At 47.9% G+C, this 13454-nt stretch overlaps 1 long non-coding RNA gene across 1 annotated transcript; it reads left to right on the top strand.

Moving 5' to 3' along the window:
* Positions 1-970: 970 nt before the first annotated feature.
* Positions 971-11693, top strand: LOC135329192 (uncharacterized). The gene is made up of 3 exons (XR_010390545.1): positions 971-2060; positions 2515-2604; positions 11584-11693. It is a non-coding gene; the product is annotated as an uncharacterized LOC135329192 (long non-coding RNA).
* Positions 11694-13454: the final 1761 nt, after the last annotated feature.

Genomic DNA, 13454 nt, shown 5'->3' on the forward strand with positions numbered 1-13454 from the left:
TTACCAGGCAAATGAATCTGACTGATGCATGACTTTGAGCTCCAAAATGGACCCTGGATTTATTTGGAAATTTGGGGAAGTTTTTAATGGATGGGCTTTGCAAGTCACAATGGGCAATTAAGAATCAAACCCTGTGCATTTTAATTAGGAATGGGGACAGGAGGATTGCCTACTGCTTCAAGAAATCCCACCCAGTGCCTGGGGTGGGCTGCCACCGTGGTGGCTCTGCCCATTGCCGTGCAGGTCTGAACCAGGCCTTTTTCTTTGCCCCATGTGTATGAGAATAAAGCCCTTTATTTGCAACTCATGTGTGTGCTTTTGCAGCCAGTCTTTCAAACGTAGCCAGTGCCATCTCCCAGGCAGTCAAAGGAGATGTGACTGTGGTCTATAAATACACTCCTGAGAAGTATAAATGGAGGAAAGGAAGATTTTTTTCAATAGCTGATAGCCTTTTCTAGCCTCAGAGGCTACAATCTGCTTATGTCTCATCGAAATGCTAAGGAAAGGCTCCAAAAACCCTTATGATGCCTGGGGAGCAGAGAAGAGTGCTGGATGCAAGACCTAGGTGGGATGACCGCCTAGAGAAGTAGGCATTTCTAGTTCTGCTCTGCAGACAGAGCATTGGTAAGCTGACTTTTCTGTGGCTCCCTGGAAAGGTATTGGATTCCTGAATATTTTAGATAATCATGGAAAAAAATAGGACTAGAAGGGCTCATAGACACCATCTTCTGCATCCCACAGGCTCAGGGCGGGGTTGTCTGGGCTGTTGCTGTTGCAGTCTCCCCTACCCTCTTCTGTGCTGCACTGCTAGAAAGCACATCCTGATGAGTTAACTTGAGCATCCTTGTTTCACTTCAGGCCCCTTACTCCTTGCTGTATTTGCAGCAGCTGGTGAGAAGGCTGCCTTCTCTCTCCCCTTATGCATTTGAAAATCATTGCCTTGTCCTCTGCCTTGTGTCTTCAGGTAATCAAGTAATACAGCAGCCATCGAGTTGTTGGCCCTGATCAAGCCTCCGTGGCTGCCTGTCTCCAGATTGCCGCTCCCTCGATGTCATCTGTCACAACTTGCTCCTTATTCTGCGTGTAGTTTGGTCCGGTGTGCCCCCTTCTGAAGGAGACCCCCACTATGCTGTGTTGCTTTCCTGCAGAGCTTATGGGGAGTGTACCTTCCTGTGACACGTCTCTCTGAGCCAAGGTGATGGAGGAGACGGGCGGCTTCTCTTCTGTTAAAACCTTGCTTTCCGCAAGGAAAGGAGGGAAAGTGCAGCAGTGATACCACCAGAAAAGGTTCAGCAAGTGGCAGTTCCAAGGAGCTGCTGTAGACTTTTTCCGGTCAGAGATGATAAAACTGGAAACTGTTTTCATGAAAACACAAAACTTCAGATGTGTATCTCAAGGAAGAGACCTCATTTCTGTTTTTCCATATTTTTTTCTGCGAAGTTAACATTTTTTGTTGAGAATAATTCTCAAATGTCGTTTGAAACATTTTGCTTACAAGCGCATGCTTTTTTTTTCCAGCTGGCTTTTCTCTAAGTGACGCTGATGTTGCTGATAATTTTTGAAATGCAGAGGGAGAAGGGACATTTTGCACAAAGTGTCATTCTGGGAAAGGCTATTTTTCACTGCACAAAACATTTTGTCATGTAAACTATTTAAAACAGCTCAATGTCAGGATACCCTCTAACTTCCCCAGAAACTATCTGGGCCTCCACTGAGCTTCTCCAACTGTCCTGAAGGCCATCAGAACATTTTGCCTGACAACGTTTCCTAGCAGGTTGGTCCTTCCACCCGGTGAAGGACCCATACTGTCGACAAAACTGTCTGTCAGCCTCCCCTGGGGGCAAGACCCCATGGCTTGTGGGTCGCCAATCTGTCTTCCACTCACTTCGTCCTCTGCCTCCTTCTCCCCATAAATCTCAAGGACTCGAGGCACTCTTGACGACTGGTCTGGAAGCTAATGAGGAGTGCACTTGACCTTTGCTGACGCCGCAATTAGAGATTACCGGTGAATGCTGGGGAAGCAGAGAAAGCTCTTTTTGGCTTCCTCTGCCCGGCGTGTTGTGAGTATCCCAATTACTAAGCAGATCACAGGGGCTGTGCTGGAAGGCGTTGGTATCAGCAAATTACCAGGCTGTGGCGGGAGCAGTAATTAACACAGCTTTGTGCTGCCCTGTGTTTGGGGCTGTCACTCCTGTTTACACACTGTTGGATTGTGGGTCCCCTCGTGTGCCTGGGTTTTGATATCCTGCTGTGCGAAGTGGCGGTTTGTACCATTTATGCCGTACTTTTGAAATAATTGCCACGTTTGGGGAATTAATTGTAGCGTTTGCAGACGAGGGACGAAACACAGGCAGTGATTTGCATCGTGTGGGAAGGGATGGGACCGTGGGGAGAGCCTCAACCTGCCGGCTGTGACCAGCCCCCAGAGGCACCTGTTAAGGCACTGTCCCCCTGAGGATGGGCAGAGTGGTACAAGAGAAGTCAAGGAAGATTTTTTTTTTCTCTCTTTTGCAGTGAAAAGCTTTCTTCCTGATCTCTCACGGTGGAAATGAGAGAAGAGCAGGCTCTACACCCTCCTGACCTCCTCCTCTCGCAAGGCAGCACGTAAGTCCTTAGTAGCTCCTGCCCAGGTGCATGGGAGAGCTTGGAAAATATTGGGAATCAGTAGCCACTTTGCTAGCAGTTCTCTGCTACATGTTTTACTCTAATCTGGCTTTAAATGGATCAGGCAGTAGGGTTTGCAACCCTTCCTTTGGGAAGGCAATTCGTAGCATAGATCCATTCATAACAAATCTCTCTGCCAGGAAGTTTTCCCCTACTGTTAAGCCAATATTTTCCCATTCTTAATTTGAGCTATCACTACGTGTTTTGCATCTGTGTGGAGGCACTAAAAAAAAGAAAATCTCCCTTTCATGTTGTTTATCATTTCTAAATATCAGAACTAACAAGCTAGACTTCCCTTGCTCTTTTCATCCTGCCTCGTAAATCATGTCCAGATCATTTCAGCAGCTCTTCCCTGCAACCCGTGTTCGTGTTGCTGATAGAGGGGTAATGGGAACGAGCTGCAAAATTCCAGGTGCATGAGATCTGAGTTGGTTGTCTTAACCCTGAGGCTAGAGAAACAATATTCCCTTGCTGTCCTGCGACATATTTATTTCATGAAGGCTTTTCTTCCCTGATACATCACAATAAATTGGACAGGAACCCAAAGAAACCAGCAGTAATGAAGACTCTCTCTCAGGATTTCATGGTTCCCAATTTTGGATTGGGGGACCCCTATTCTTTTTATATTTCCTTTACACTCACTAAAGCTCTAGTTACTGACTTGATAAATATCTACCATCTTTTTTTCTTTTTCTTTTTTTTTTTTTTTGCCATAAGGTTCATTATGGGAAAAAGAAGGGAGGGAAGTGGAGAGGGAGAAGCCAATCATGCCAGCTGAAAGCTTGCCATCTCTGAATGCGTCCACTGCTGGAGGCACAGAGACTGGTGTCTTCCCTGTGATTGCCTTGCAGCTGCTCTAAGAGTGGCCTGCCCGCCTTGCAGATCGTGCCAGCAGAAGGAGCTCCTAGGTGTTTTGTGGCAGGATTTGGCTGCTCAAAGGGCCTGGATCGCCGCCTGGTCCCCCTGGATGTACGGCACTTGGTTGAACGCCTCTCCACCAGCAGCCAAGGACTGGATTTTGAAGCGCTGCTGCTTTCTGAAGGATACTTGCGGGGTCAGCTGGAAGGACACTAAGAGCAATGGCAGACACCCAAATTGCTTTTCACACTGATTTTCCAACAGCCCAAATAGTCCGTGAAACAGGACACCTGCTTCCTGCCCAGCTCTATCTAGGAGCATGCTTTAGCACAACTGTTCCACCTTTGGGCCTGAGTTCTCACCTTCCTCTTTTTATTCCTTGAAAGGCTTAACAATTAACCAACTAATTTGATCTGTATTGTGCTAGATCCAGAAAACACCCTGACAAAATCCATGAGCATCTTGAGCATCTTCAGGCATTTGAACTGAATATTCACCCACGTAATAGCTGAGATAGGCCACCACTAAGCATATGGAAGAACATGGAAGAATTCATTCATTGTAGGACATCTCAAGCAGCCAGAATACTTTATCCACATGTATATCTCTTCACAAATGGTCCTGGTAAACCATGTTTGCTCAGTAAATGCACCATGGGAATAGTGCAATCTATCATAATGGCAGTGGGGCACAGCCAGCACAGCCAAAAAGCAGAGATCAGGTACTAGTGGTTTCTGGAAAAGGTTTTGAAAATATGAGCACGCTCTCCCAAATAGTCATGAATGAAGCAAAACAGCAGAGGCTCTCAGACTATCAGGAATGGATCAGCAGTGCTCAGCAGAGCAATTGCTGGGAATTTGTAGAGTGCTGGCTTATTTGGCTAAGGGAGCAAGTGCTCCAGCTGAACAAAGCAGAGCGGATGATTTGAGTGCATGGTCTGGTGAAGGAAGGAAGAGAGGTGGTGAATGTTTTTTCCTCCCATAGGAAAACTAGGTATTTGCACTAAAGATAACTTAAAATAGAGATGTGTGTTTCTCCGTAGTATGTGTCTGTGCTGGCAATGCTGCAGGTTCCAGGAGGCTCTCTGGGTGGTTAGGGAGGTGTCCATATATTTTAGCATACAGGGGAGCTGTTCATGAGGAAAGCTCTCTAATTAGAAGAAAATATTTGAACTCCATAGGCTTTTGGTGAAATATCTGAGAAAGGCAGCAGATGTTGCTGAAATGTTTTTATGCAACTATTTTCCCCCTCTTTCTTCCCATGTTTTTTTATGTGGTGCATTGAATTAAAATTCAATACACAGCTTACAGCTATTTACTGGGGGTGCCAAAATCTTGCTCTGAATCAAAGCCGGTTCCTCATCCGAAGCAGAGTACATGCACACCCACCAGCATCCCTCTGCCTTACTTCCAAGAGCTGCAAGTTATCCAGAATTTCCAGCTCACCCCTGGGAGCTATCATATTCAACAGAATGATGCAAAAGGGGCCCCCAAAAGGTGACAAACAGGAGTGGTGGCTGCTCCCTCGGTGTCCATCACATCAGCACAGTGCTGGGCCACCAGCCACGTGGGTCCTCCAGAGGACCATAGCATGCACAGCGATAAATTCTTGGCAGCCTGCCTGAGTACATGTTACCACAACAAAGGTGGCAACGTGGTACGTCTTTTGCTTGACGAACTGGGGCGAGCAATTGCAAATTAAACCAAGTGTTGCAGCATATGTCCTGATCCATTGCTTCCCTAGGAGGGACTGGAAACACCCCAGGTATATATAGGTGAGTGTATCTCAGACAAGACTACTCCAAGGTCTCCCCCAAACATCTCATAGCACACTGTTCCCAGCTAGCCCCTATTCCTCCACTGGATCTGGTGTCATCCTGGTTGGTACAGTGTCCAAATAATACACACTTTGCATACTCCTGCCTTGGATCTCTCCTTTGCCTCATATTTCACCTTCTCTGAAGAACAAGAAAGCAGCAAAACTGGCTCCTCAATCCCAAAAGAAAACTGACACGAACATTTGACTGCCTTAAGGACCTTCCGAAAAGCCTCATCGAGGCATCTGACTTTCAGGATGGCTTCAGAAGAGGAATAATTCAAGACAGGAACCTGAATATAGGTGTGAACTCCTCAGTTCAAGGAGACTTGAGAGAGAGAAAGCCCCATTTTAGAATATTACAGTGCAGTAGTATTGGCTGTCTCAGTGTCGGCCTCATTAGGGTAGCTCTGAACTGACTTACGGGGGAGACGTCTGCCACAAACTACCCTGAATGGTGGAAAAGTGGGAAAATGTTTGTCCTTGTGTAAGACATATACAGAGAATAACTTGGCGATCTACAACAAAGGACAGGTGGAGTTCCCAACGAAATGCAGGTGGATAAATGCAAAGAGACGATTTCACATCCTCCTTGTGAAATTTTCCCTTTAATATCAGAAGTAGAGGAATTTTCCTTAAAGAAAGGGAGCTCAGCAGACCACATCCTAAATACCATCAGCATGTCCAGCACACACACAGAGCACCATTCAGATAGGGAATAATGACATACCTTTCTCCTTGAAGGACCATTGCCCAGGAGTCTATGGAGAATCAGGTGAGTAGTTTGAACATCAAATGCCACCTCAAATCGGAAACTCCATTGGTTTTGTTGTAGAGTCAAAACAAGAGTCTATATGAGTTTGTGTGTTTTGTGTCACCCCAAAAGCATCTACAGGACACCACATTAAATCCCACAGGACAGGTCAGTTAATTATGTTGAGTGAGTCAATACATTGATCAATTTATCAAATGATAAACAGAGTTTCTGCTTTCATCAGGGTAGTGAATATTAATTGATTTGACAGGCGAAAGCTTGGTAAAACAAGTAGAAGGGGCATCAGGGCATCACTGTATTAATTAGCTATGTTGAAGCTGCTTTTAGCTGCTTCCGAAGTTTAATCAATATGCTACATTTGAGTCCCAGAAGGCTTATGAAAACAGCCTTTGAAATCCTTTAAATTGTTGCCTCTGTGAGCTTTTAGATTTTTCATGTATTTCTATTCTGTTGTTTTTCTTTCTTTTTCTTTCCCTTCGTGAAATCAATAGCGACCCATAAGGATTGGTAGGGGAGGGTTTTCTTGTTTGTACCACAGATTTGTATTCACTAGGAAGAGAAATAAAATGAAAAAGATCTTCTGTTTTAGTGCAATAATAATAATAATAATCCTAGACATTAATGAGCTGCCCTCTGCCTTCCTGTTTCTATATGCAGTAAATTACCTCTATAGACTTAACCTGATGTGAATGGGCAAGGCACCATTTAAATCATGTTTTTCTGAGCCCTTGCATAGTGCTCAGACTTTTGATTTAATACAAAGTAAGATTTGAGCTTGTTAAGAAATTTTACTGAGAGGGAGGAAAAAGAAGGTGGAGCTGAAAATAAAGCCAGAAACTGAACTGCGAAGAGAAAGGGATAAATGTCTGGTTTCCCTCTGCTGTCCCAGTGACCACGGGATGGAGGTGGGTTGGGGATGGAGAAGACAGAGCAGGTGGAGCAGCTATGAAACCCTGAGTCTCAACATGTCGTAAAATAGTGGGAGGGAAGGGACTGAACGCAAGTGGAGGAGATGGTGGGAACATGGGGCAAATGAGAAGGAAGAAACGAAAGCAAGGACGACTTGGCTGTTTGGCATGTGAAAATGCAGCTGAGGAACAGAGAGCAATTCGCCGGGGAAGAGGACTAGGAGCAATCGCACTGAAGCGTGGCAGGGGAAATGTAGACTGGGCCTTCAGAAAACGTTGCTGCCTTTCAAGCTGGTGATGCCCTGAGACTGCCCGGGATGGCGTGGTGTCTCTGACACTGGCCACCTTCAAGGGGAAGCGGGACGAGTGTCCCTCTGTTGGGATAAAGGAAGAGCTGTACAGGAGCATCCCAGCGACCTGCCTCCCCACACTGTTTGCTTTGAGTTTGTGGTTATCTCACTGCTTGCCCAAGAGCCCTGTTGCATCTGGGACACCCATTTCTCCCAGGGGAGAGGCCTTGAGAACCAAAGCCTTGGGCTGGTCCTTGTGCCGCTGTGGTGCTTTGGGAAGAGGCAGACCTGCTGGAGGGAGCAGGCCAGCAGAGCCCCAGGACCAGGCCACCCAGCAGGGCCTCTGGCAGCAGCCCCAGCAGACGTGCACAGGCCTGAAACACGTTTTCCAGTTTTCTGAATCCATGAGTTTCTGACCCTGTAATTTTTCACAGCGTTCCGCTAGTTTGATTTCGCATCCCATATCAAGACAAAACTCCTGCAGATGTGCCCAGACTGGCTGTACCAGCACACTTCTTCCAGGGCCTTCAGCGAGTCTGCTTGTGTCAGCTCCCCTAGGTCGCCATTGCAGATGTCACACCGGCACAGTCAACACTGGAAGACCAACGGTGCTTGAAACAGTACTCAAGGCCCCTGCCTAACTGTGACAGTCACACAGCCAGGCCCTGAGCTGTGCTTTCTGACGCGCACATCTGCCAGACAGCCTTCACTGCGTGTGTGCTAGCACTGTTAATCATGGAAGATGCCCCAGTGCCTCCAGTGGCAGCACTGTTTGCTACGGGCAAGGTACTAAATCACGTTTGAAGTTTCTAGGCCAAAATATTTTACTTATATTTCTGAGAAATGAAGTTTCAAAGAAATACAAAGCAAATTTCCAGACCTGACTAACCTGACTTACCTGCTAACAGGCAGAAGGGAGGCAGCCTTGTGGTCTCTTGCCATGTGTCTCACCTGGGCCAATAGTGAGAGTTAGGCCATCCCATATAGATGGCATATACTTTATTATATGGCATTAGAGAAAATGAGGCTGAAAAGGGCGCAAGAGTTGTGTGGACCGCCCCATCCAAGGCAGCATCAACTCTTCCTGTATCAATCCTGACACAGAATCTGAGTTCCAGGAGATGTGAGAATGTCTTGGCCACATCCGCAGAGGCGCCAGGGATTTGTTGGTTCTTTGGCTCTCCTAGAGCTCCTGCCACCTATCAGCCTCAAATGCAGCATGAACCTTGGAGCCAGGAGCAGGTACAAAGCCCCTTTACCAGTGGGCACTTTGCAAGCTTGGCTTAGCCAACAGGTGTCTAGGAAACTTCTTTTGTCTGGGCTTGAAATAAAGCTGGGTTTCTGTCTTGCAAAAGCTGGGCACTTCCTATCCTGCCCCACTAACACTGCAAGCACCATGGGCATCCTGGGGCCGTGCAGCCTACGACAAGGCAGGTGGGTAGAGCTGGCTTGCTGGCACCCTGGCTCTTGATCAACCCAGGCTCTTCCACAAGCCCAGTTACACTGGTTGTATCCTACTCTGGCCTGAGTTAATCCCTGCCACAGTCTCAGCAGAACAGGAACTGCAGCAGAACATGAAGCGAGGGGAATCTGATGCCATCCAGGCCTGCAGAGCCTGACCTGTGGGTCTCTCTCATGCAGCTGGTGCCTTGTTTGTTCTTCCCTTCTATGCCTTTAGCTGAAGGACCAAGAATGTGATGCAAAATGCATGCTGTAGGTCATGTCTCAAGCATATCCTCATTCCTCCTGGCCTAAGGCACCATCCCGCTGCTGCTTGTGGTGGAGCTGGCCCATGCAGTCCCCCTTCCCAGCAATTCCAGCTCCCTTTCCTTTCCCCAGGCTGTGCTGGTTTGAGAGGTTCTCAAATTCAGCGACATGGCAAAAATCTTTTCCGTGTAGGATGGCAGTTTAGGAACCCTGTCTCTGTACAATTTCTGCACCCTGGTGACTCTTCTGAAATTGTTTTACCCATGAATGTCTTTGTGGGTGCAGGCTAGGCCGTGCAAGGTCAGAACTCCCTCCTGGGCCACATGCAATGACAATAACCAACATTAGTAGCTTCCACTCAGAGTGATGAGTCTGAATCCTTCAGAAGACCAATTATTCTGAGACTCATTAGTCTGTGAGGATAGTCCTCCAAAGTCCTCCTGAGAGGCCTCCCAGAGAGGAGGACAGAAAGATGGAAGTGTCAGAGCTGGGGCAGGCAGGAGAGGAGGAAGAGAAGGGAACAAAAGTGGCTGTTTTGCCACGCTGGCTGTCCCTGTCCCCAGGAAAGCAGCGCTTCCCCAGAGGTGCCCTGACATGGCCTCATCTTCTCCTGGCACTGCTGGCGCCTGCCTGAGCACCCCAACAACCTCGTGTTGCCCAAATCTGTCCCCGAGATTTTCATCTGTCACCTCTCCAAAGGCTTGGTGGGGCAAGAGGGGAGGTTTCTGGAGCCCAAAAGGGAAGACCCAAGTGACTTGATGTGTGAGACATGGGTAGGAAACCAGAGGGCAAGAGTGGCCGTCATGTCTCTCAGCAAGTGCCAGCAAAACCCACGGGCACCATCGGGTGAAGAAAACACTGAGAAGAGGAGATTTATACAAAGAGATTCACCTGACGGCTTCCCAGCTTGTCTGGAAATGAGCCCCGTGTGAGCCCTTCACTGTTGCTATCATTTCTGCCTGCTTAGAGGAGACCGAAGGGAGACCCAACAGTGTGCGTTGCCATTTATGACAATCTATAGTTGGGATTTGTCCAGAAAAAGATCAGAAAAATACATGCTCTGTCCCAGGAGAGCGTGGGTATGTTCTAGGGATGTGAGGACGGATTTCGGAGAAAAGCCTCATGGATATGCTTGTTTGGTTTCTACTGCTGAACTGCAGTCAGAGCTGTCTGCCCCTTACCCCGCTCCCTTTGAGATTTCTCCTAGCTAAACTTAGCATTCCTGGGCATGGAGTTTTTTGGTGGTTTTTTTTTTTTTCTTTTTTCCCCTCCCCCCCAGAGATGTATCCAATAGGCGTAGGGGACAGGGCTGGGAATTTCAGGGCTTTTCCCAGCTCTACGTCCACCCACATGCAAAAAGTCAGGAAGATATATATACCCCAGCGCCCGGCATATCCCTTCTGTCAGACCCCAGGCATTTAGCTGGTGAAGGGACCGTTTTTTGCAGTGATGCTCCCTAAAGCCCTGCTGGAGCAGGTGCTTTGGAGACCAGCTCGCCGACGGCCCCAGCGCTTTCTCTGCTCTAAACCGATCACCTCTGCGGGAAAAAGCCCCTTGCCGAAGAGAAATAATACCCGCCTTATGTCATCATTAGTTTTAAAATTGTAAAGGAAACCCTCCATCAGCACTGGCACAATTACCTCCCCATTTTCCTGCTTCACCTCATTAAAAGGAAAATGTTACAATTAAGGCCTAGACCAGAGGAGCAGATTAATGTTCTGTTTCTAATGCATTGATGAATCGGCACTTAGGCAGAGGGCTTAAAAATATTAGACCCTTCGTGAGAGCCATCCCAAAAGGGAGTGTTTCTTATTCAAGGGATACTTCCTTAGCCCAGACCAGTGGCTATTTTTCACCTAGGCTGCGGATACAGTGGTATGACTGGGTTTGCAATGGGAATGGAGTTTGCTGAGGTTTTTCGGCTTGTTGTCTTGCTTGACAGCCCACCGGGGTGGGCGTATGTACCTGGGATGAGGACTTTCCCCAGGGGAAATCTTTTCTGGGTGTTTCCCTTCGCATATTAGCTTTGCTGGGGGTATTATTTCACATGCAATTGGACATCACCCACTTTTAGTCTTGCTTTTGGATCTGATCTCTCTCCTTCTGGCAGGTCTTCGGTGGACCTCATGGCTTTGTCCTGCCAAACACAAAACCATTTTCATTTAATTCTGCAGCCCATTCCCAATCCCCAGCCCAGCTCCCTGCTTTCTGCGGGATATCCGCACACCCTGGGCCTCATCAGGATTTACCTGGAGGAGCAGAGCGCACCATCAATAAACTATTTACTAACCTAAATCTGCTTCAAGGAGGGCATGAAAATGCCTATAATCTATACCCCTTTTCAACATATTTTCATCCCATTTCAAAGCCTTTTTATCCTGAGACTTGGGCCCCCCACGCTCCTAAAATTCGTTACACACTTTGTAATTCCAGCCCTCCTGTAATGAAATGTCACTAATGATAAATATTTAAAGGGACAGCATGCTTATTTTTGTATTTACTACCCTGACCTTTATATATTTGGATTTTATTTTATGTTTTATGTGACTTGCCTTCTCCTTTTCAGAGAGATGCGACACCAAGGAGAAAGAAGTACTGCCACGGCGCTACGATCGCTGTTGCATTATAAATACGCACACAGTACATACAATTACAGAACTTTAATGTCTGGTATAATTACTGTCTGCAGTTTGCATTAATGCTCTGGGTGATATAGCGAAGCAAGCCTTTCAGACGCCGAGAGATCTAAGTCCCGAGGGGCACAAGAAAATCACTGCTTACGATCTTGCAATTAATTATTGCGCCTTGCATTGAGAGGCTGAGGTTTTCCAAAGCCCTTCGCAGCCGCAATGGATTGAAATGCCTACGCGGGAATGACGCTGCCGTGCAGCGCCTGCAGGCAGGGCTATGCTTTATAATCAAGCAAGGGTCTTCGATTTTATTCTCGTAATAGCAAAAAGGAGAGACCAAGGAAAAGAGAAGGCATGGGGAAAGCTCTCCACTCCCAACCAGTTGGTCCCACGGGCATAAATGGCTTATTTGCACCCCGGGAGCTGGTTTGCACCTGATGCCGACAGGACGGGGAGCACTGCCCTGGGAAAGTGGCCGTCCCCGAGGATGTTAAACCAAAACGAATCTGGTCCTCCCCCGTGCCACAGCTCCCCGGGAGCCAGCCGGCCTCTGAACGCGATGACGGCAGCCGTGCCCATCATGCGAAGCAGGGCTGCGAGGTAAATGATTTCCTCATTTCCAGCCTGTCCTCTGCTGCCAGGGGAGGACGGTTAATCACCGTTACGCGCAGGCTGGTGTCAGCCAGGAGCACATACACCCTCCCAGGTGCCAGGCGAAGTGGCCTCAAATCACCGATTCCAGCGCGTGCGGGGGGAGAAGGAAAAAAAGGCCTCACTAAATTATCATTTATTTCCCAGTCATTGCCTTGTCAGGTGTGGCGCCTCATGGCTAAACACGCAATTACAGCGGTGGCGTGGGCTCTGCCTCACCAGCACGGCAGGCGATATTAGAGCCAAGTGGGAAAAGGAGACAGATGAGCCCGGGGGGGATTCCCGCGCCGTCCGCGATGCTGCGAACAGCGATAGGTGATGTGTCACCTCTGCCCCATCCGCCCACAGCCGAGTCCCGGGAGCCAAATGGAGGTGGTTGGCCTGGCTGGAAGACTCTGGAGGCTTTCCCAGGGAAACAAAAAAGCCCTTTATATTATTTTTCCCTTAGCATCAGGTTTTTATTTTTTTTTCTTTTTTGCCTCAAAACAATTCCAACACCAAACTATCCCTCACCTGATTTTGAGCTGCTTTGGCTTTAGCAATAAATAACCAAGAACGACCATAGCTGTAGCGCTCTGCTTGAAACTGCTCTAGCGGCGAGTGGTTTTATCCGATGCTGGCGGCTCACTGGCAGGGAGAAGCCAGGCGACGGTGGCACGGAGCACCCAGGGACCCGCCGTCTTGGCCAGGCGGGAGATCTATGCCAGGGGTGTGCAATGAGTGACTTGCCCAAAAGCTCTTTTTCTGGTGGAGGAACCATCAGCATGCCGAAAATGCAGCACGGCTTTGCAACATATATTTACTTAATAAAGATAGCTACGCTTTTTTGCAAAAAACAGCTGTCAGAGCTCATGGGAAATGCATAGATACTCAAGAAATGCATAGATACATACTCAGTAATTAAGTAAGGTTTTAAGAATAATCCCCTATTACTCAGGGTGATAAAGTCCCTTGTCCAGGGCCAGAAGAAAGCACCTTGGTAAGGCTGATGGAGGAAGGGCGATGCGGGGCCATACGTTTGGCTGGCGTGAGGCAGATGGACACACGGACACGACGTCTGTCAAGGAAAGGGGCAGCTCCCGGGGTGGCACAAAGGAGGAAAATCTAGTTGTGTCTAGCAGCCTTAGCTGAAGCCCATGGCTGCTTTTCCTTCAAG

This window comes from Dromaius novaehollandiae, chromosome 9 (genome assembly GCF_036370855.1).
Source record: "Dromaius novaehollandiae isolate bDroNov1 chromosome 9, bDroNov1.hap1, whole genome shotgun sequence".
Lineage (NCBI taxonomy): Eukaryota > Metazoa > Chordata > Aves > Casuariiformes > Dromaiidae > Dromaius > Dromaius novaehollandiae.